We start from the raw sequence: 21,804 nt of genomic DNA on the forward strand, positions 1-21,804 counted from the left end.
GGCGAAATTGTTCATAAAGTGCATCGTGCGTCTGGTTGGGAAATTGGATTACACTTTTCACAACTCCGCACAACTAACCAGCAAGTGATTGGGTCGTCAAGTAATACCTTACGGAGTAAGGGTCGATCCCACGGAGATTGTCGGCTTGAAGCAAGCTATGGTTATCTTGTAATCTTAGTTAGAGATTAATAAGAAAATGATTTTGTTTATGAAAAATAAATGACATGAAATAAATAGTACTTGTATCAGTAATGAGAAATAGGATGGTTCTGGAGATGCTCTGTCCTCTGAATCTCTACTTCCTACTGCCTTCTTCTCCAAACACGCATGGCTTCCTTCAATGGCAAGCTTTATCTCTCGGATGAAAATACCATGTATGATCTCTGCACGGTTAATCAACTGTCGATTCTCGTCTCGGATAAAAAATACCATGTACAGCTACCACGCAATCATCTGTCGGTTCCCACTAGCGTCGGAATAGGACTCTGTCCTTTTGCGCACTATCACTGCGCCCAACATTCGCAGGTTTAAAGCTCGTCACAGTCATCTCTTCCCGGATCCTACTTGGAATACCACAGACAAGGTTTAGACTTTCTGGATCCAGGAATGCTGCCAATTAGTTCTAGCCTATACCACGAAGGTTCTAACCTCCGGACTTGGTCCGTGGATTAGAAATCCAAGAGATACGTACTCAAGCTGTCGCCCAATGACTACGTTGAGCTCAGATAGAACGAGAGTGGTTGTCAGGGCATGCGTTATAGGTTGAGGATAATGATGAGTGTCACGGATCATCATATTCTCTAATTGAAGTACGAGCGAGTATCTTAGAATAGAATCAAGCGTGATTGAACAGAAAACAGTAGTAATTGCATTGATCCATTGAAACACAGCAGAGCTCCTCACCTCCACCTATGGGTTTAGAGACTCATGCTGTACAATATGAAGTGTAAAATATCATGAGTTGCAAATGAATCTCTAAAAGTAGTTTTATACTAGACTAGTAACTTAGGTTTACAGAAAATGAGTAACTAAGTGCAGATAGTGCAGAAATCTACTTCTAGGGCCCACTTGGTGTGTGCTTGGACTGACCATTAAGCTTTACACGTGCATAGGTGTTCCTGGAGTTAAATGCCAGCTTTGGTGCCAGTTTGGGCATTTAACTCCAATTCTGGTGGCAGTTTAGGTGTTTTACGCCAAGATATTTTAGGCTGGCTTGGATGCCAGTTTGGGCCATCAAATCTCAGGAAAAGTATGGACTATTATATATTGATGGAAAGTCCAGGATGTCTACTTTCCAACGCAATTGAGAGCGCGCCAATTGGGCTTCTGTAGCTCCAGAAAATCCATTTCGAGTACAGAAGGGTCAGAATCTAATAGCATCTGCATTCCTTTTTCAGCCTCTGAATCAGATTTTGCTCAGGTCTCTCAATTTCAGCCAGAAATACCTGAAATCACAGAAAAAACACAAACTCACAGTAAAGTCCAGAAATGTGATTTTTGAATAAAAACTAATAAAAATATAATAAAAAGTAATTAAAACATACTAAAACTATGTAAAAATAATGCCAAAAAAGGTATAAATTATCCGCTCATCAGCGTCGTATATGTATGTATAGACCGTACTAATTAATATGCATGTATGTTGATGGACATTATCATTATTTGGTTATACAGTAAAGGCATATTTATATATGTATATATCATACGAGAAGGATTTGGCACTTAATTTATATCACAATTTATTTTAATGGATCAAAAATTTTGCTGGCACATGAATTTAGTTATAATCATTTTTTAACGGTCTGAAAAGATACCATTAAGATTTAAATCTTTTTGCGATTTAAATATTATTTTTTAATTATTACATAAGAAAACTAGTAACAATTTGGATTGTTATACCCACCTATTTTATAAAGATTAGTTTTGGAATAAATTGATTGAACATTATGCTGCCAAAGTAGCCTTTTTGTGAAAATTTATTTATTAAAACATTAGGAATATGGTGTTATGTAATTCATGCGAATATTGATCGGCCCAAAGGAAGGTCTATATTTGGTAGAATTACATACACATATTAATGGTAAATAAATATTTGGGTAACTAATTAAGAATAAAGTAATACTTATTATTTATGCGAACAATAATCGGCCCAAAGAAGTTTATTGTTTGGCCAAATAATAAGCATTGCACACTTTTGTTTATTTCTATTAATTATGCGGTCAATAATCAGCCCAAAGGAAGGTTATTGTTTGGCCAATAGAAAATATATGCAGTAATAAATAGGTTGCGAAGTTTAAGTTTCTATGTGTGACAGGAATTTTGACAATATTTGATTACTGCAATGAGAGTATCACTTACAGTTAATTTTTCTATCAAATATTGAAAACTAATGTTGTTCTAGATATCTCAATATAGATTTTTTTTCCATTATTTAACTAATGTTTACTGCATGTTTATTGCTCTAATCCAGAAACTATGGCTTAGCTACCAATGTTTCTGCACGAATTAGCAGTATTCCTATTCTGAATGGTCAAACTTTAAAGTTTGGAAGGATACCGTGGAGATTGTCCTCGGTTGTATGGATCTAGATATAGCTCTTCGAGAGAAAAAACCACTTCCACTCCGAATACCTCAATGAAGTAAAATAGAGAAGTGGGAGAGATCCAATCGAATGAGCATCATGATCATGAAACGCTCAATTCCTGAGCCGTTCGGGGCTCAATTACTGAGGATAAAGATACCAAACAGTTCCTAAAAGATGTTGAAAATTCTTTACTAAGAATAAAAAGGCGGAGGCAAGTAGTCTTTTGAGCAAACTTGTCTCCATGAGGTATAAAGGTAAAGAGAACATAAGGGAGTACATTATGAAAATGTCTCATCTTACTTCAAAATTGAAAGCACTAAAGTTAGAGTTATCTGAAGATTTACTCGTGCATTCATTTTGATTTCCCTTCCTGCACACTTTGGGCAATTCAAAGTGAGTTATAACACTCTGAAGGACATTTGGTCCTTAAATGAGCTTATATCTCACTGTGTGCAAGAAGAAGAGAGGCTACAACAAGATAAGACCGAAAGTGCTCACATGGCTTCATCTTCTCAGTATAAAAGAAAGCGTAATACCACTGCGGATGTGCCTTCTCAGCAGAAAAAGGCTAAGAAACAGGATCAAGTTTCAACCTATTTTTCTGTAAGAAGGTGGGACACATGAAGAAAGATTGTACCAAATATGCCACCTGGCGTGTAAAGAAGGGTATAATTCTTACTTTCATTTGTTCTGAGGCTAGTTTAAGTTATGCACCTGTTGATACTTGGTGGGTAGATTCTGCTACTGCTACTCATGTAAGTGTTACTATGTAGGGTTGCCTGTGGAGCCGACCACCAAATGATGCTGAAAGATACATATATGTGGCAGACGGCAATATAGTTGCAGTCAAAGCTATAGAAACCTTTAGATTATGTTCTACGAGTGGATTTTACTTGGATTATTAGAGACATTTTATGTACCGTCATTTAGACGGAATTTGGTTTCTATTTCTTGTTTGACAAATCAAGTTATTTTGTTCGTTCAGAGATAATAAAGTCAGTCTCTTCTATAATTCGAATAATATTTGCTCTGGTCATTTGGTGCATAATCTATATAGGCTTGACTTAAATTCCTATAATAATGAAATACTGCAAACAGGTACAAAACGAAAACTAAATGAGAATTCGTCATCATTATGGCACAAACGCCTAGGTCACATCTCTAAACAGAGAATTCAGAGGCTTGTGTCAGGTGAAATTCTTGGACCCCTAAATTTGGCAGACTTTGAAATCTGCATTGAGTGCATAAAGGGAAAAAGGACAAACAAAAGGAAATTAGGTGCCGAGAGAGCTAAAAATGTCTTAGAACTGATACATACTGATATATGTGGCCCATTCCCTACCGTCTCTTGGAATGGACAATGGTACTTTATTACGTTCATAGATGATTACTCTTGTTACGGGTATCTATATTTAATTCATGAAAAGTCCCAAGCCTTGGATGTTTTCATGTCTTTCAAAGCTGAAGTTGAACTTTAACGTGGAAAGAAAATTAAAGCTGTCAAATCTAATCGTGGTGGTGAATACTACAGAAGATATGACGGTTCAGGTGAGCAACGTCATGGGCCTTTTGCTCTTTTCCTAGAGGAGTGTGGTATTGTTCCACAATACACCATGCCAGGCAAACCTAGCATGAATGGTGTTGTAGAGCAAAGGAACTGAATTCTTAAGGACATGGTGAGAAGTATGATTAGTCATTCTTCCTTGCCTGAATCACTTGGGGAAAAGCCTTAAAGACCGCAGTGTACATCCTTAATAGGGTGCCAAGCAAAGCAGTTAACAAAACCCATATAAAATTTGGACTGGGAAAAAACCCAGTATAAAGCATTTGCATATTTGGGGATGTCCAGTTGAGGCGCGACCTTATAGGCCGCATGAAAGAAAATTGGACTCAAGGACAATTAGTTGCTACTTTGTTGGTTACGCTGAGCGTTCACGGGGGTACAAGTTTTACAATCCTGCATCAAGGTCTATTTTTGAAACGAGAAATGTGAGATTTCTTGAGGATGTGAGTTTGGGAGGGAAGGAAATATTAGGAATGTTGCTTTTGATGAGGATTCTGTAACTGACAATGATCAGGTCCTTGTGCCTATTGTTGTTCAAGATAAAGTTATAGTACAAGAGAAAAATGAGAATCCTACTGTAGATCCAGTTACAGAACAAGAGAACAATGAGAATATTATTGTTGCTCGAGATACTGCTACAGTACAAGAAAATGATAAGAATCCTCCTCAACCCCAACCCATACAGCAAGCTCAACAACCTCAAGAAGTGCCATTAAGGAGATCTATAAGAGAAAGGAGAAGTGCAATTTCGGATGAATATGTTGTCTATCTCCAAGATCATGAGGATGGCATTGGTTTGACAGAAAATGACCCAATCAATTTCTTCAAGTCATGCAAAGTTCTAACTCTGAAAAATGGATCAGAGCCATGAAAGAAGAGATGAAGTCTATGAAAGACAATGACGTGTGGGATCTCGTAGAATTACCTGAAGGTGTGAAACCAATTGGTTGTAAATGGATATTTAAAACCAAAAGGGATTCTAAGGTAATGTCGAGAGATATAAAGCTCGTCTAGTCGCTAAAGGCTTTACTCAAAAAGAAGGTATATACTATAAAGAGACTTTATCTCCAGTATCATCAAAAGACTCTTTTATAACCATAATGGCACTAGTAGCTCATTTTGACTTGGAACTACATCAGATGGATATAAAGACAGCGTTTCTTAATGGTGACATTGATAAAACGATGTATATGGTACAACCAGAAAATTTTGTATCAGGTGATTCAAAATCTATGGTTTGTAAGTTAAAAAAAAATCCATCTATGGTCTTAAACAAGCTTTCCATCAATGGTATCACAAGTTTCATCAAGTCATTACATCATACGATTTTGAGGTGAATATCGTAGATGAGTGTGTATACCGCAAGTTCAGTGGGAGTAAATATATCCTTTTGGTCTTATATGTTGATGACATTCTACTTGCCAACAATAATATAGGCTTGTTGCATGAAACTAAGAAATTTCTATCAAATAAATTCGAAATGAAAGATCTTGGTGATGCCTCTTTTGTATTAGGAATCGAGATACTAAGAGATCGTTCTCAAGGTATTCTTGGATTATCACAAAAGAACTATATCGAAAAGATTTTAAGTAGATATGGCATGGAAAATTGTAGACCAATGGACACACCCATAGCTAAAGGAGACAAGTTTAGTCTCAAACAATGCTCTAAAAATGATCTTGAGAGGACAGCAATGCATGATAAACCTTATGCATCAGCACTTGGGAGCTTAATGTATGCTCAAGTCTGCACACGTCCCGATATATCATTTATAGTGGGAGTGTTGGATAGATACTTGAGCAATCTGGGCATGGATCATTGGATAGCTGTTAAACGCGTAATGCATTATCTGAAGAGAACAAAGGATTACATGCTCACTTATCGGAGATCAGAAAAATTTGGAGATCATTGGGTATTCTGATTCCGATTTTGTGGGATGCCAAGACAGTAGACACTCTACTTCAGGCTGTATCTTCATTTTAGCTGGAGGAGCTATTGCATGGAAGTCTAACAAACAGACTCTTGTAGCTTCCTCAATAATGGAGGCAGAATATGTTGCTTACTTTGAGGCATACAAACATGGCATATGGTTGCGAAACTTTGTCACTGAGCTTCGTATAGTAGATGACATTGAAAAGCCATTAAAGATATTCTGTGATAACAAATCAGCAGTATTATACTCCAACAACAATAAGAGCTTGACAAAATCGAAGCATATAGACATAAAGTTCTTAGTTGTCAAGGAGAAAATTCAAGAAAAACAGATTTTCATAGAACATATAGGAACGGAGTATATGCTAGCAGACCCATTAACCAAGGATTGATCCCTAAAGTCTTTCATGAGCTCACTGCTCGGATGGGTGTCAATATTTGTGATGCCTTGGTTTAGTGGGAGTTTATGCTATATGTCCTATGACAGATATTGAGTTATTTTTCTGCAGAATTAAGTTGATGGTTTATTTCATGTTATATGAAATGTTCATTTTGCAATATTTGTATTGTGTTTGATCTCAATAAAGTTTTAAAGTTGGACCAGCTGGAAATAGACATGCATGAGATCACTTGGCATGTAATTTCCATATTACTCATCCAGATTTGATCTATGTCGTTAAGTATATTAGGATGGTGATTGAAGTGGTTTAGTCACGGCATTTAATGTGATAAAAGCTGCGGTAGTTCCATATCTAATGTATGAGACGGACCAGATTGTTAAAGTAATGAGAGAAATAGCATTCAGATGCGCGCATAAAGTTTTAAGATGTGATTATGTCAAGAAAGAATATATGTATAGCCCAGTGGGAGATTATTAGGAAATTATTTTAATTTCCTAATTTGTTTGTGGGCAATACATATATTAATTATAATCACAAATTATACTCTTTCAAATTAAATGACTTAAATAATGGTGATCTCATTATTGTTATAAATGCTAAATTGAATAAGTCGTTATTACTTTTGATTTGGAATTAAATGAGAATAAAACCGGATATTATCTTTTGTTCCTTAGATAATTATCTTTTAGATTTTAGATATATTATCTTTTGGACTTTAGATACTATTTTATTTGGGTTTAAGGGTTTAATGGGTGCCATGCTCAAATATAAATAGGCATTCAGGGTTTCGGTCCCCAATATACCAAAAAGCCGCCTTTGTTGCTCTTTCCCTATCAAAAGAGTCACAGTTCAGCCACCTAGGAATACAGAAAGTTTTGGTTGAGGAAGATTGAAAGAACCACAAGATCCAAATCCTTCCATCAATTTCTGATTTTTTATGAGTAAAGGTACGCTTCCGCATTTTGATATATTTTGGTGATTCAATATGGATAATCTGAGTTATTGAAATTAATTTATTCCAACATAATACTCTCTTTCATATTTTTATTTTTTATTATATTTATTTTATTTATATGATAAATATTTTTTATATTATTTTTTTTGTGTTCTATTTTTATGTATATTATTATTTTTTATTATTTTTTAGTTCATATGAATTTTTTTTTATCATTTACTATTCTTTATGTTTAATATTTAGAGTGTCTTTTTTATTTTTATTTTTTACTTGTTTTTATCATTGATTTTTTTATATTATTTTTTTCAGTGTTCTAATCTCTTAGGATGTAATTAATTTTTTATGGTATTATTTCTTATTCATATGAATTCTATTTTTTCTCACTTTTATGCACTATGTTTATATCTTATACAAAATTTATTTTATTTTTCTAATCTGATATAGTTCATATGAATTTTTTTTATCTTTTATTGTATTTCTTTTATTCATATGATATATATGGTTGGTTTTATAGAATTTTTATCGTTTTTTATTTACATGAGTTCTCTTTCTATATTTTATTATATTTTATTTTTGTTTTGGTTAAAAATTTTTATTTTTTTATTTGATTATGTAAAATTGATAATTATAATTCACATATACTATGTTTTATGGTAACTTTTTTTATAGTATAGATTAATTAATCTCATTAAAAAAGATAAATTAAATAAAAAATTACATAAGTAATAATAAAATTATAAATGTTAAATTTTAAAAAAGTCTAGTAAGAATAAAATTATTGAGAATATTAAAATAAGAGTACGGTATAAAAATAATATTAAATTAACATTAGCATGTTATTACTTGAAATTTAAGAAAAATGTAACATATTTAATTAAATATTCTTTTATATATATATATATATATATATATATATATATATATATATATATATATATATATATTTTAATACAATAACGAGTAATAATGAATATCTAAAGACCAAAGCAGCATGGGCCATAGATATCACTAAATAATTTATCCAAACATACTTGGATCAAGTTGCTAAACAGCAACTTAATGAACCACTCTTACAAAAAAAGATTGGAAGGATGCTTTGTCTCAATTTAATGAAAAATTAAAAAATAATATGATAGACTTAATTAAAAAATAAGTGGGACAATTTTAAGAAGGAATAGTCAGTATGGTACAAGCTTTCTGGCAAAAAAAACGAGTTTAAGATATGATTATACTAAATACACGGTTGATGCACCAAATGAATTGTGCGAGAAATTAGTACGTAGTAACTTATTATTAAAGCAAAAATTTTAACTTTAATCACATGCAGTAGAAATAATAGTGTTCTTATATACTAATTTTGTATAAGATGTTATTTTTTATATATTTTATTAGTATTTTATTTTTTAATTTAGAATTTGAATCCTCTAAATTTTAAACTTGTACTTTAGAGGATAAAGTGTGATCTTCTATCCTTGAATGGTTTCTCTCTTATATTTATTTTTGGTCCCACCTATAAAATAAATGGTGAGAGATCACACTTTGCTTTCTAAAGTGAAATTCAAACTTTAGAGAATCCAAATCCTTTAATTTAATATTTATTAGTATTTTTATGTATTAAAATATATTTTATCAACTTTAGATGTTACTTTAATTTAGTAAGAAAATATTAATTTTATTATAAAATAAATTAATAAGATCTATTCAAATATCTAAATTAAAATAATAGGATAATATAAAAAATTATTTAAATTAATATTTCTTTTAGTAATTTTTCATCTAAAAGTGATTTTGAGTAGTATAATCCATATAATATTTATTTTAGGTTAAATTATACAATTAGTCTCTACACTTTTAGTGAAATTACAAATTAGTCCCTACACTTTAAAAGTTTGTAATTGGGTCCCTAAAGAGAATTAAAATTTGCAATTTAGTCCCCATCGTTCAAAAAATATTTGATTTAACAGAATATTCTTAGCATATTCTCTATTTTAACAGAATATTTTCAGTATATTCCGAGAATATTCTATTAAATCAACACTTTTTGACCGGCGATGACTAAATTACAAATTTTAATTTTTTTTAGGGACCTAATTACAAACTTTTAAAGTGTTTACAATTTCACTAAAAGTGAAGGGACCAACTGTGTAATTTAACCTTTATTTTACTATAATCCATTTTGATATAAAGATTGCCAAACATAAATCACGTTAATATAAACTTACTCTTTATCAAAATCAAATTTACAAAATCAATTTTATACAAATTTCTATTTACAGACTGTAATCCAAACACAGATGATAAAACTAAAAGAGAAAATGTGATAAAATCTATTTTAAATAATACTTGCTACTCGGGTTACCGAACTTTTTGGTTAAAAATCTAAAATCCATTGATGGCGTGCCACGTCAATGCTAATGATACTCTCATTCGATTCGGATATTTTTAAAATAATTAAAATAAATATTTTATTTACAAAAATAGATAATTTTGAGTATTTTTTATCAATTTGTATTATATTATTTATCTCGTTTATATTATACGTTTGTTGTTGCAGCATTACGTTTGCACATGTATTATGATACGTAACTTATTTTATCTCGTTTACATTGTAAACGAAATATATACACACTTATTTTGTTTACACGGTAAACGAGATAAAATTTAGATGCGCCTATATAAAGAACTCATATTTTTCATTGGACTCCTCACCATCCACGTCCATCTCTACGCTGAACTAACACAATAAAACAGTGGTGGTGCAAGAGGTGGGCCATCTTGGACAAAATTTGAGTGGTCAGATCTACCACCACCAATATCACCAACCTCTACAGAAAACTCCATGATTTGTTCCGCTATAATTCTCCCGTGGATATCAAACATGAGGCACACATGTTCATCGCTATAGAGCCAAAATAGATGAAACCGAAAAACTCCATTTTCCATCGGTGCTAGCAACATATACCCAACTCTCCCAACCTCTTTTATCTCGTTAGCACCGACATGAATCAATATTAGAATCTTTAGTTCAGACAAAGAATTTATTCTCCAAATGCATAACAAAATAGGATTATCACACTCAAATATAACTCCAATGTCACTGTTTCTCATGTGATAGTTGGGATACACACTTACAATCACATATATACACTACTATTAGATATTTTTGCTTAATTTGTGGTAAAAAAAGGAAGAAAAGGAGAAGTGAAATATTTATGGTGAATACAAATGGTTGCAGATCCATTTATAACTGCTCTAAATTTGTCGTACTTTATCTCGTTTATAGTGCAAACGTCATAGCGAAATAAGTGTGTGTATATCTCGTTTACATTATAAATCAGATATGTGTTAATCGTTCTCTCCCATTTATCACGTATGCAAATGTGATATGTGCAACGACAAACGTCTCTTATCTCATTTACAGTATAATTATAGTATAAATGAGATATATAAACACTTCTTTCGTTTACATTGTAAATGAGATAAGTAATGCAATACAAATCGATAAAAATATTTCAAATTACTTATTTTTGTAAATAAAATATTTATTTTATTTATTTAAAAAAATGCATTCGCTTCAAGTGAAATGTCAAATAAAATCGAAATAACACAAGTAACAAAAAATTTAACAAAATATTTGTTGGAAAAACTCAACAAAGGTTTAAATAAGAACCTGTCTGACAGTGGAAGTACTCAAAATAATTTTTTCACAACCTGTGCGATTAATATATTCCAAGCATCAAATATAATGGTAGATATTAAATAATCAGACACCAAAATTTTTACGTGGGAAAACCCCCCAAAATAAGGACAAAAAATCTACGGGATCTAATTCAGAAAAATCTTTCACTATCAAAATAATGGGTACACAAACAGTATTTCTAGTAGCACTAGGACATCTCAACAATCAACAATACGTCATCAAAACTGATGGAATCAATATAAATCCTCTACAAAGTGGATATCTCAAATCAGACAAAAAAGAAGGAAATACAATTAGCAAGTTATATCCTAATGTTCATCTCTATACCAGGAATAACATACTAAAATTTCATAAAAAATGGAACAAGTTTACCAGTTCAATCGAATAAAAAATGGCTTGCCATTTTCTCCCAAATTTTCTTCTTCTCCCTCGATGATGAACCTTATTGTTTCCTTTTTTCTTTTTGTTTCAAAATGAGAGAGCCTTGCTCTCGTTCTCTCTCCTTCATGGCTTTAGCCACTTTTTTCTTTATTTATTTTTATTTTTTTTTAAGTTGTGTGGGCCCCGCTTGAAATTGGGACTCACCAACAAATCTTCTCCTCACCAATTCAGGTGGGGATAGGCTACTCCACCAAGCCCGCCTTCTCTTTGCAGGAATCAAACTTCACTGCAGGTAAACTCTTAGTCATTATATCTGAACCATTATCATCAGTATGGATCTTCTCAAGTGCATATGACTTCATCTCAAGCACTTGACGTATCCAATGATATCTCACCTCTATATGCTTCGATCTGAAATCAACCGTCGGATTCTTGTTGAGATGGATAGCACTCTGACTGTTACAAAATAACACAAATTCCTCTTGATTGATGCCTAACTCTTGTAGAAATTTCTTCATTCACAAGAGTTCTTTAGAAGCTTCAACAACAGCAATGTATTCTGCCTCTGTAATAGACAAAGCAACATATTTCTGAAGTCGAGATTGCTACGACACAGCTCCCCCTGCAAAAGTCATCATATAACCAGAAGTAGACTTTCTTGAATCAGGATCCCCATCCATATCTGCATCTATGTAACTATCTAACACAGGTTAGCCACTCCCAAAGCATAAACAAACCTGGAAGTACCATTAAGGTATCTGAGAATCCACTTCACTGATTGCCAGTGTTCCTCGCCAGGATTAGAGAGAAACCGACTAACAACTCCAACGACATGAGCAATATCCGGCCTGGTGCAAACCGTAACATACATCAAACTGCCAACTACAGATGCAATGGAATCTTCTTCATTTCTGCTTTCTCTTTCTCACTTGTAGGACATTGCCGCGAACTCAGTTTGAAATGACTAGCAAGTGGAGTACTAACAGGTTTGAAATTACTCATGCTAAACCTATCTAAAACTTTCTCAATGTACTTCTGCTGCGACAACCAAAGTTTCCCATTCTTCCTATCACAAGTGATACTCATGCCAAGAATTTTCTTTGCAGGACCCAAATCTTTCATAGCAAATGATCTGTTTAAGTCTTTCTTAAGATGTTCAATCTTCTTAGTGTCATGATGACGATCTGATTTTCTGCTAGTAAAGAAATTCACAAATAAATTTCCGTTAAAAGTATAGTTTCTAAACCAACAAAGAATCCTTTCGTACAAAAATTTGGTTGTCATAAGTAACAAACCCCTAATAAAATTGATAACCGAAGTATTTAGACCTCGGGTCGTCTCTCAAGGAATTGCAGGGAAGTGTAGTTATTATTGGTTATGAATTTTCTGAGAAATTTTGGGATGAAGAATGGGAAAATAAATAATTATAAATTTAAGCAATGTAAATTAAAAGAGATTTTATGTAATTAAAATAAAAAACCTTGACTGGAAAAATGATTAATTGGAAGTTTTATCCTTGTTGGAATTCTCTCAAGTGTAGTATCAAAGGTTGTTGTTTTCACTTAGTTAACTCTTACTAAATAAAGGAAAGTCAAGTAATTGAGCTAACTCTTATTCGCAAATCCTAGTCCTCTCCCTTAGGAAGATCTAGCATTAGTAAATAGAGAATTAGCCAACAACTTCCAATTTAACTAATCATTTGAGCATTCCAACTCAAGAGTCTCCTTTTAATCAACCCCCAAGTCAAGTTGGGAGTCTACTCTATCAACATGCATACCATCTTCGTTGTTGGGGAGAAGGGAGTAGAAAAGAGACATGATAATGGAAATAAAATTGAAAGCAATTAAATAAATAATAAAATTGAGAAGAAACAAATTAAATTAGAAGAGAAATCAAATTAAAGGAACATTGAACCTGGATCTAAGAAGAAATTGAAAGAAGAAATCCTAAAACATAGAGAGAGGGGAGAGCCTCTCTCTCTAGAAACTACATCTAAAACCTAAAATTATGAATATGAAAGTTGTCCTTTTTTGAATGAATCGATTCCTCTACTTTATAGCTTCTAATATGTGTTTTCTGGGCCGAAAACTGGGTCAGAAACAGCCCAGAAATCGCTGGGGGCGACTTCTGCAACTTTCTGCACGTGGCGTCTGTCATGCGTACGCGTAGGTCACGCGTGCGCATCATTTGGAGATTTTCCTGGTCACGCGTACGCGTTGCTCGTGCTCTGCGCTAGGCACGTGTCCGCGTCATCCATGCGCGTGCGTCGCTGCTATTTTCTTCAAAACTTCATTTTCGCGTGTTTCTTCCACTTTTGCATGTTTCCTTTCTATCCTCTAAGCCATTCCTGCACTATAAAGCCTGAAAATACTTAATACATGGATCACGACATCGAATGGTAATAAAGGATAATTAAAATTAACAGTTTAATGGCCTAGGAAATATGTTTTCACATATATCACAGAATAAGGAAGGAATTGTAAAACCATGCAAATTATATGAATAAGTGAGTAAAGAGTTGATAAAAACCACTCAATTGAGCACAAGATAAACCATGAAATAGTGGTTTATCACATGACTAACAATCAACATGTCATCAACATAAAGCAAGAGAATTATAAAATCACCATCAGAGAATTTCTTAACATACACACAATGATCAGAAGAAGTCTTACTATACCTATGACCTTCCATGAAGGAATCAAACTTTGTGTACTACTGCGTTGGCGCTTGCTTCAACCCATATAAGCTCTTCTTCAACTTGCATACAAGGTGCTCCTTTTCTTTTACCTCGAAACCCTCTGGTTTCTCTATATAGATTTCTTTATCTATGTCACCGTGAAGGAATACCGTCTTCACATAAATCTGTTCAACCTCTAAATTCAAGTTAGCCGCCAATCCAAGCACAACTCGAATAGAGGACATTGATGATTAAGAATTTGCACCGGTTTGGATTTTTTCACTTAAAATAACTTCGATTGCAAGCATAGACCAAATCGACAACTAACTCTCACAATCAAAGTTTAAATCAAAGCATATTCACAATTCAAATCAAATTAATCAGGAGTTTTAAGTCCTGGGTCATCTTCCCTAAGAGTTGCAATTAAGGTGCTCAATTATTGGCTATGAGGAAATTGGGGTTGAGGTTGCAAGAGGCAAGTAATGTAAATAGTAAGAAAGTAAATGTGCATGCAATAACTAAATATCAAAAGCAATTAAACTCAAGCAATTAATCAAAAGCAAAGGAAAATTCAAATGCTAAGAAACCTCTTGGCAAGGATTGAGATCTAAGATTACCTATCCTAGCCATTGACCACAAACACATGATGATTATGAAGAGTTAATCCTACTTAGTCAACCCTAACATTGAGGATAGGTCAAATAGGCATAATTGATTTCAATCCACAAGTTCTAGTCAACTCTATTAATGGAAGACTTAGAGTTAGTGGAAACAAAATCAATTAACTACTCTAATATATCAATCAAGAATGAATATCAATGACTCAAGGGTCACCAAAGTCCTTAATTCCAAGCCAAGAGTAAAGAAAAACTAGGTAAAAATTAAGCCAAATATTTTATCAAACATTTGGTGTGCATGAAAATAAAATAATATTAAATTATATTAAAAATAAAATCTAACTACCAAAAGTAAGAAAATAATAATAACAACTAAATTAAATAACAATAAACATAAAGACATTAAATTACATTAAATGAAAATTAAGGTTTACAAGAGAGTTCATAAAAGAAAAAGTGACATAAATGAGAAATTAAGAAGAAGAACTAAGAGAACTAAGATAATAAAGCATGGAAACATAAATGAAACTACATTAGAACAAGAATTAAAAGCTGAAATTAAAGAAAAATTAACTAAGAAAACCTAAATTCTAGAGAGAGGGGGGAGCTTCTCTCTCTAGAAAACTAAGACAAAAACATAAAAAAATCTAAACCTAATTGCTCCCCCTTCCCTCCACTTGAATTAGGGTTGAAATAGCTTCAGAAATGTGTTGGATTGGGTTTTGGAGGCCCAAAATTCGCTGCCAGCAAATTGCATTAATGAGGTCATGTGCTGGGACTTGTGCGTACGCACAGACGTGTGTGTACGCACACCTTCTATTTTTCGGCTTGTGCGTACGCACGCATACTTGTGCGTGCGCACACTTGTTGATTTGCTCTAAACTTCATTTCTTCATGATTTCTCCACTTTTGCATGCTTTTTCTTCATTCCTTCAATCCAATCTTTACCTTACAAGCCTGAAACGACTCAACAAACACATCAAGGCATCAAATAAAATTAAAGTAAATAAAATTTAGCAATTAAGGGCCTAAAAAGCATGTTTTTATTTTTTAGCACAATTTATGGAGACTTTACAAAACCAAGCTATTTCATTGAATAAGTGTAGGAAAAGTTGATAAAATCCACTCAATTAGAGCAAATAAATACCATGAAATGTGGATTCATCAGACATCTTCACAACTGGAGAGAAAATCTCCTCAAAATCAATACATTTCTTTTGCTCAAAGCCTTTCACAACCAATCGAGTTTTGTACCTTGGCCGTGAGATATTTTCATCCGCTTTCAATTTGAACACCCATTTATTCTTGAATGCTCTCTTACCCTTCGGTAGCATCACCAATTCAAACGCATGATTCTCATGCAAGGATTTCATTTCTTCTTGCATGGCCTTCAACCAATCTTCCTTATGCTAATCAGACATAGCTTCCTGGTAGCTCTTTGGCTCTCTAGTCTCAGTGTTCATCACATACTCATGAGAAGGATGACGCTCTCTAGTAGATCTTCCTTATTTCTGAGAAGGATGACGCTCTCTAGTAGATCTTCTCAATTCAGGCTCAACTGGTAGTTCAGGTGGAACTTTAACGTCTGGCACCTCAGGTTGAGGTGTAGGTTCATCGTGTAAATCATCACTATCATTATCAACTTGTAAATCTCCCCCATCAACAGGAGGTCTAGTGGAAGGACCAGGTTCATCATCAACAGAACGTCTAACAGTTATTGTTGGCTTATCTGTCTTCTTAAGATCTTCAATAGTTTGGTCTTCAAGAAAAATTACATCTCGAGTTCTAATTATCTTCTTGCTCACCGGATCCCATAGTCTGTAACCAAAGTCTTCGTGACCATAACCCATGAAGATACACTGCTTTGACTTTCTATCAAGTTTAGACCTTTCATCTCTTGTAATGTGAACAAAAGTCCTACAGCCAAACACTCACAAGTGACTATAGGAGACATCTTTTCCTCTCCAAACTTTCTTTGGAACATCACCATTTAGTGGAACTGAAGGAGAATGGTTGATCAGATCTACTGCAGTCCTCATCGCTTCACTCTAAAAGGATTTAGGCAACTTTGCATGAGAGAGTATACACCTGACTCTATCATTGATAGTGCGATTCATTCTCTCTGCAACTCTGTTATGTTGAGGAGTCTTAGGAACCATCTTCTTAAGCTTGATCCCATGTCCTTTACAATACTCTTCAAATGGACCCCTGTATTCACCACCATTATCTGCTCAAACACATTTTAATTTTCTTTATGTTTCTCTTTTAACACTTGCATGAAAGTGTTTGAAGATACCGAACACCTGATCTTTAGATTTCAAAATAAAATCCCATACTTTTTAAGAATAATCATCAATAAAAATAACAAAATATGATGCACTACCTAGTGTTTAGCATCCATAGTGCAAACATTAGTGTGAACTATATCTAGAATATGTGACCTCCTATGAGGTCCAGAACTATGAAATGATACTCTAGCATGCTGATGAGCGGATAATTTATACGCTTTTTGGCATTATTTTTAGTATATTTTTAATAGGATCTAGTTACTTTTAGGGATGCTTTTATTAGTTTTTATGTTAAATTCACATTTCTGGACTTTACTATGAGTTTGTGTGTTTTTCTGTGATTTCAGGTATTTTCTGGCTGAAATTGAGGGACCTGAGCAAAAATCAGATTCAGAGGTTGATGAAGGACTGCTGATGCTGTTGGATTCTGACCTCCCTGCACTCAAAGTGGATTTTCTAGAGCTACAGAACTCCAAATGGCGCGATTCCAATTGCGTTGGAAAGTAGACATCCAAGGCTTTCCAAAAATATATAATATTCCATATTTTGCCCGAGTTTAGACGACGCAAAAGGGCGTTGAACTCCAATTCTACGCTGCAGTCTGGAGTTAAACGCCAGAAACATGTCACGAACCAGAGTTGAACGCCAAAAATACGTTACAACTTGGCGTTCAACTCTAGAAGAAGCCTCTGCACGTGTAAACTTCAAGCTCAGCACAAGCACACACCAAGTGGGCCCCGGAAGTGGATTTATGCATCAATTACTTACTTCTGTAAACCTTAGTAGCTAGTTTAGTATAAATAGGACTTTTTATTTACATCTTTTACATCTTGGGACGTCTAGTTCTTAGATCATGGGGGTTGCCCATTCGGCCATGCCTGAACCTTTCACTTATGTATTTTTCAACGGTAGAGTTTCTGCACTCCATAGATTAAGGTGTGGAGCTCTGCTGTTCCTCATGATTTAATGTAAAGTACTACTGTTTTTCTATTCAATTCAACTTATTCCGCTTCTAAGATATCCATTCGCACCCAAGAACATGATGAATGTGATGATTATGTGACGCTCATCATCATTCTCACTTATGAACGCGTGCCTGACAAACACTTCCGTTCTACATGCAAACAAGCTAGAATGAATATCTCTTGGATATCTAATACAGGGGACCGAGTCCGAGTTATTAGTGTCTTCGTGGTATAAGTTAGAACCCGTGGATGGCCATTCTTGAGATCCGGAAAGTCTAAACCTTGTCTGTGGTATTCCGAGTAGGATCTGGGAAGGGATGGCTGTGACGAACTTCAAACTCGCGAGTGCTGGGCGTAGTGACAGACACAAAAGGAGGGTGAATCCTATTCCAGTATGATCGAGAACCTCCAGATGATTAGCCGTACCGTGACAGAGCATTTGGACCTTTTTCACAGAGAGGATGGGATGTAGCCATTGACAACGGTGATGCCCTATATAAAGCTTGCCATGGAAAGGAGTAGGAATGATTGGATGAAGACAGCAGGAAAGCAGAGGTTTAGAGGAATGAAAGCATCTCTATACGCTTATCTGAAATTCTCACCAATGAATTACATAAGTATTTCTATCTTTATTTTCTGTTTATTTATTATTATTATTCGAAAACTCCATAACCATTTGATATCTGCCTGACTGAGATTTACAAGATGACCATAGCTTGCTTCATACCAACAATCTCTGTGGGATTGACCCTTACTCATGTAAAGTTTTATTACTTGGACGATCCGGTGCACTTGCTGGTTACTTGTATCGAAGTTGTGACAAATTTTGAATTAAGATTAGAGCACCAAGTTTTTGGAGCCATTACCAGGGATCACAATTTCGTGCACCAAGTTTTTGGCGCCGTTGCCGGGGATTGTTCGAGTTTTAACAACTGACGGTTCATCGTGTTGCTCAGATTGGGTAATTTTCTTCTTATTTTATTTTCAAAAAGTTTTCAAAAATATTTTCTTCTTTTTCGTTTTTTCCAATTAATATTCGAAAAAAAAATAATAAAATAACATATATTTTTCTTCAGAATTTTTAAGAATGAATTCTAGTGTTTCATGAAGCATGTTGAAGCCTAGCTGGCTGTAAAGCCATTCTAAATTCATTTGGACTAAGGCTTCCAAACCATCATCACAAGAGCAAGCTAGTTGTTGCTAATAAAATTTGTTGTTGGATGATTGATTTGTATTTTGAAGCTTAGTTGGCCATTGGCCATGTCTAGCGTTTTAGACCGGAGCTTTCACTAAAAGCTTGGCTGGCTAGTGAGCCATGTCTAATTCCTGGACTGAAGCTTTAGACGAAGAGTGCAAGATTCCTGGAATTCATATTAAAAATTTTGAAATCCTTATTTTTCTTTTTCAAATAATTTTTGAAAAATACAAAAATTTTTTATAAAATCATAAAAATTAAAAATATTTTGTGTTTCTTGTTCGAGTCTTGAGTCAATTCTTAAATTTGGTGTCAATTGTATTTTTTCTGAAAATTTTTTATGCATTTTTTGAAAATTCATGCATTCATAGTGTTCTTCATGATCTTCAAGTTGTTCTTGGCCAGTCTTCTTGTTTGATCTTCATATTTTCTTGTTTTGTGTCTTTTCTTATTTTTCATATGCGTTCTTGCATTCATAGTGTCTATACATGAAAAATTTCTAAGTTTGGTGTCTTGCATGTTTTCTTTTCTTGAAAATTTTTCAAAAATAAGTTCTTGATTTTCATCTTGACATTCAAAGTGTTCTTGGTGTTCATCTTGACATTCATAGTGTTCTTGCATGCATTGTGTGTTTTGATTCATAATTTTTATGTTATGAGTCTTTTTCATGTTTTTCTCTTTCTTCATTAAAAATTCAAAAATAAAAAAATATCTTTCTCTTTTTCACTCATAAATTTTTGAAAATTTGAGTTGACTTTTTCAAAACTTTTTAAAATTTAGTTGTTTCTTATGAGTCAAATCAAATTTTCAATTTAAAAATCTTATCTTTTTCAAAATCTTTTTCATTTTTCTTATTTATTTTCGAAAATTTTAAAAATATTTTTCAAAAATCTTTTTCTTAATTTTATTTCATAATTTTTGAAAATATCATCAAAAATTAATGTTTTGATTCAAAAATTTCAAGTTTGTTACTTGCTTGTTAAGAAAGATTCAAACTTTAAGTTCTAGAATCATATCTTGTGATTACTTGTGAGTCAAGTCATTAATTTTGATTTTTAAAATCAAATCTTTTTCAAAACTAATTTCAATCATATCTTTTCAAAAATATCTTTTTATCCTATCTTTTTCAAATATCTTTTCTAACTTCTTATCTTCTTATCTTTTCAAAATTGAATTTCAAATCTTTTTCAACTAACTAATTGACTTTTTGTTTGTTTCTTATCTTTTTCAAAACTACCTAACTAACTATCCCTCTCTAATTTTCGAAAATACCTCCCTCTTTTTCAAAAATTCTTTTTAATTAATTAATTGTTTTAATTTTTAATTTTAATTTTAATTTTATCTTAATTTTCGAAAATCATTAACTCTTTTTCAAAATTAATTTTCGAAATTCCCTCTCCCTCATCTTCTTCTATTTATTTAATTACCTACTAACACTTCTCTTCATCTCATATCTCTGCTCTCCTCACCCTCGTGTTCTCCTCCCTTCTCTTTCTTTACATTACATTCTTTTCTTCTTCTACTCACACAAAGGAATCTCTATACTGTGACATAGAGGATTCCATATTTTCTTTGTTATTCCCTTCTTTGTCATATGAGCAGGAGCAAGGACAAGAACATTCTTGTTGAAGCAGATCCTGAACCTGAAAGGACTCTGAAAAGGAAACTAAGAGAAGTTAAAATACAACAATCCAGAGACAACCTTACATGAATTTTTGAACAGGAAGAGGAGATGGCAGCCGAAAATAATAATAATGCAAAGAGGATGCTTGGTGACTTTACTGCACCTAATTCCAATTTACATGGAAGAAGCATCTCAATTCCTACCATTGGAGCAAACAATTTTGAGCTTAAACCTCAATTAGTTTCTCTGATGCAACAAAACTGCAAGTTCCATGGACTTCCATCTGAAGATCCTTTTCAGTTCTTAACTGAATTTTTGCATATCTGTGATACTGTTAAGACTAATGGAGTAGATCCTGAAGTCTACAGGCTCATGCTTTTCCCTTTTGCTGTGAGAGACAAAGCTAGAATATGGTTGAATTCTCAACCTAAAGATAGCCTGAACTCTTGGGATAAGCTGGTCAAGGCTTTCTTAGCCAAGTTCTTTCCTCCTCAAAAGCTGAGTAAGCTTAGAGTGGATGTTCAAACCTTCAGACAAAAAGAAGGTGAATCCCTCTATGAAGCTTAGGAGAGATACAAGGAACTGACCAAAAAGTGTCCTTCTGACATGCTTTCAGAATGGACCATCCTGGATATATTCTATGATGGTCTGTCTGAATTAGCTAAAATGTCATTGGATACTTCTGCAGGTGGATCCATTCACCTAAAGAAAATGCCTGTAGAAGCTCAAGAACTCATTGACATGGTTGCTAATAACCAGTTCATGTACACTTCTGAGAGGAATCATGTGAGTAATGGGACGCCTCAGAAGAAGGGAGTTCTTGAAATTGATAAATTGAATGCCATATTGGCTCAGAACAAAATATTGACTCAGCAAGTCAATATGATTTCTCAGAGTCTGAATGGAATGCAAGCTGCA

The 21,804-nt window shown here is 33.6% G+C and overlaps 1 non-coding gene across 1 annotated transcript; it reads right to left on the reverse strand.

Annotated features, from left to right (window-relative positions):
• Window positions 1-21,390: 21,390 nt before the first annotated feature.
• Window positions 21,391-21,498, reverse strand: LOC112780346 (small nucleolar RNA R71). Its single transcript, XR_003191189.1, has one exon. It is a non-coding gene; the product is annotated as a small nucleolar RNA R71 (small nucleolar RNA).
• Between the last annotated feature and the right edge of the window lie 306 nt (window positions 21,499-21,804).

The sequence above is a fragment of the Arachis hypogaea genome, chromosome 19 (assembly GCF_003086295.3).
Source record: "Arachis hypogaea cultivar Tifrunner chromosome 19, arahy.Tifrunner.gnm2.J5K5, whole genome shotgun sequence".
Lineage (NCBI taxonomy): Eukaryota > Viridiplantae > Streptophyta > Magnoliopsida > Fabales > Fabaceae > Arachis > Arachis hypogaea.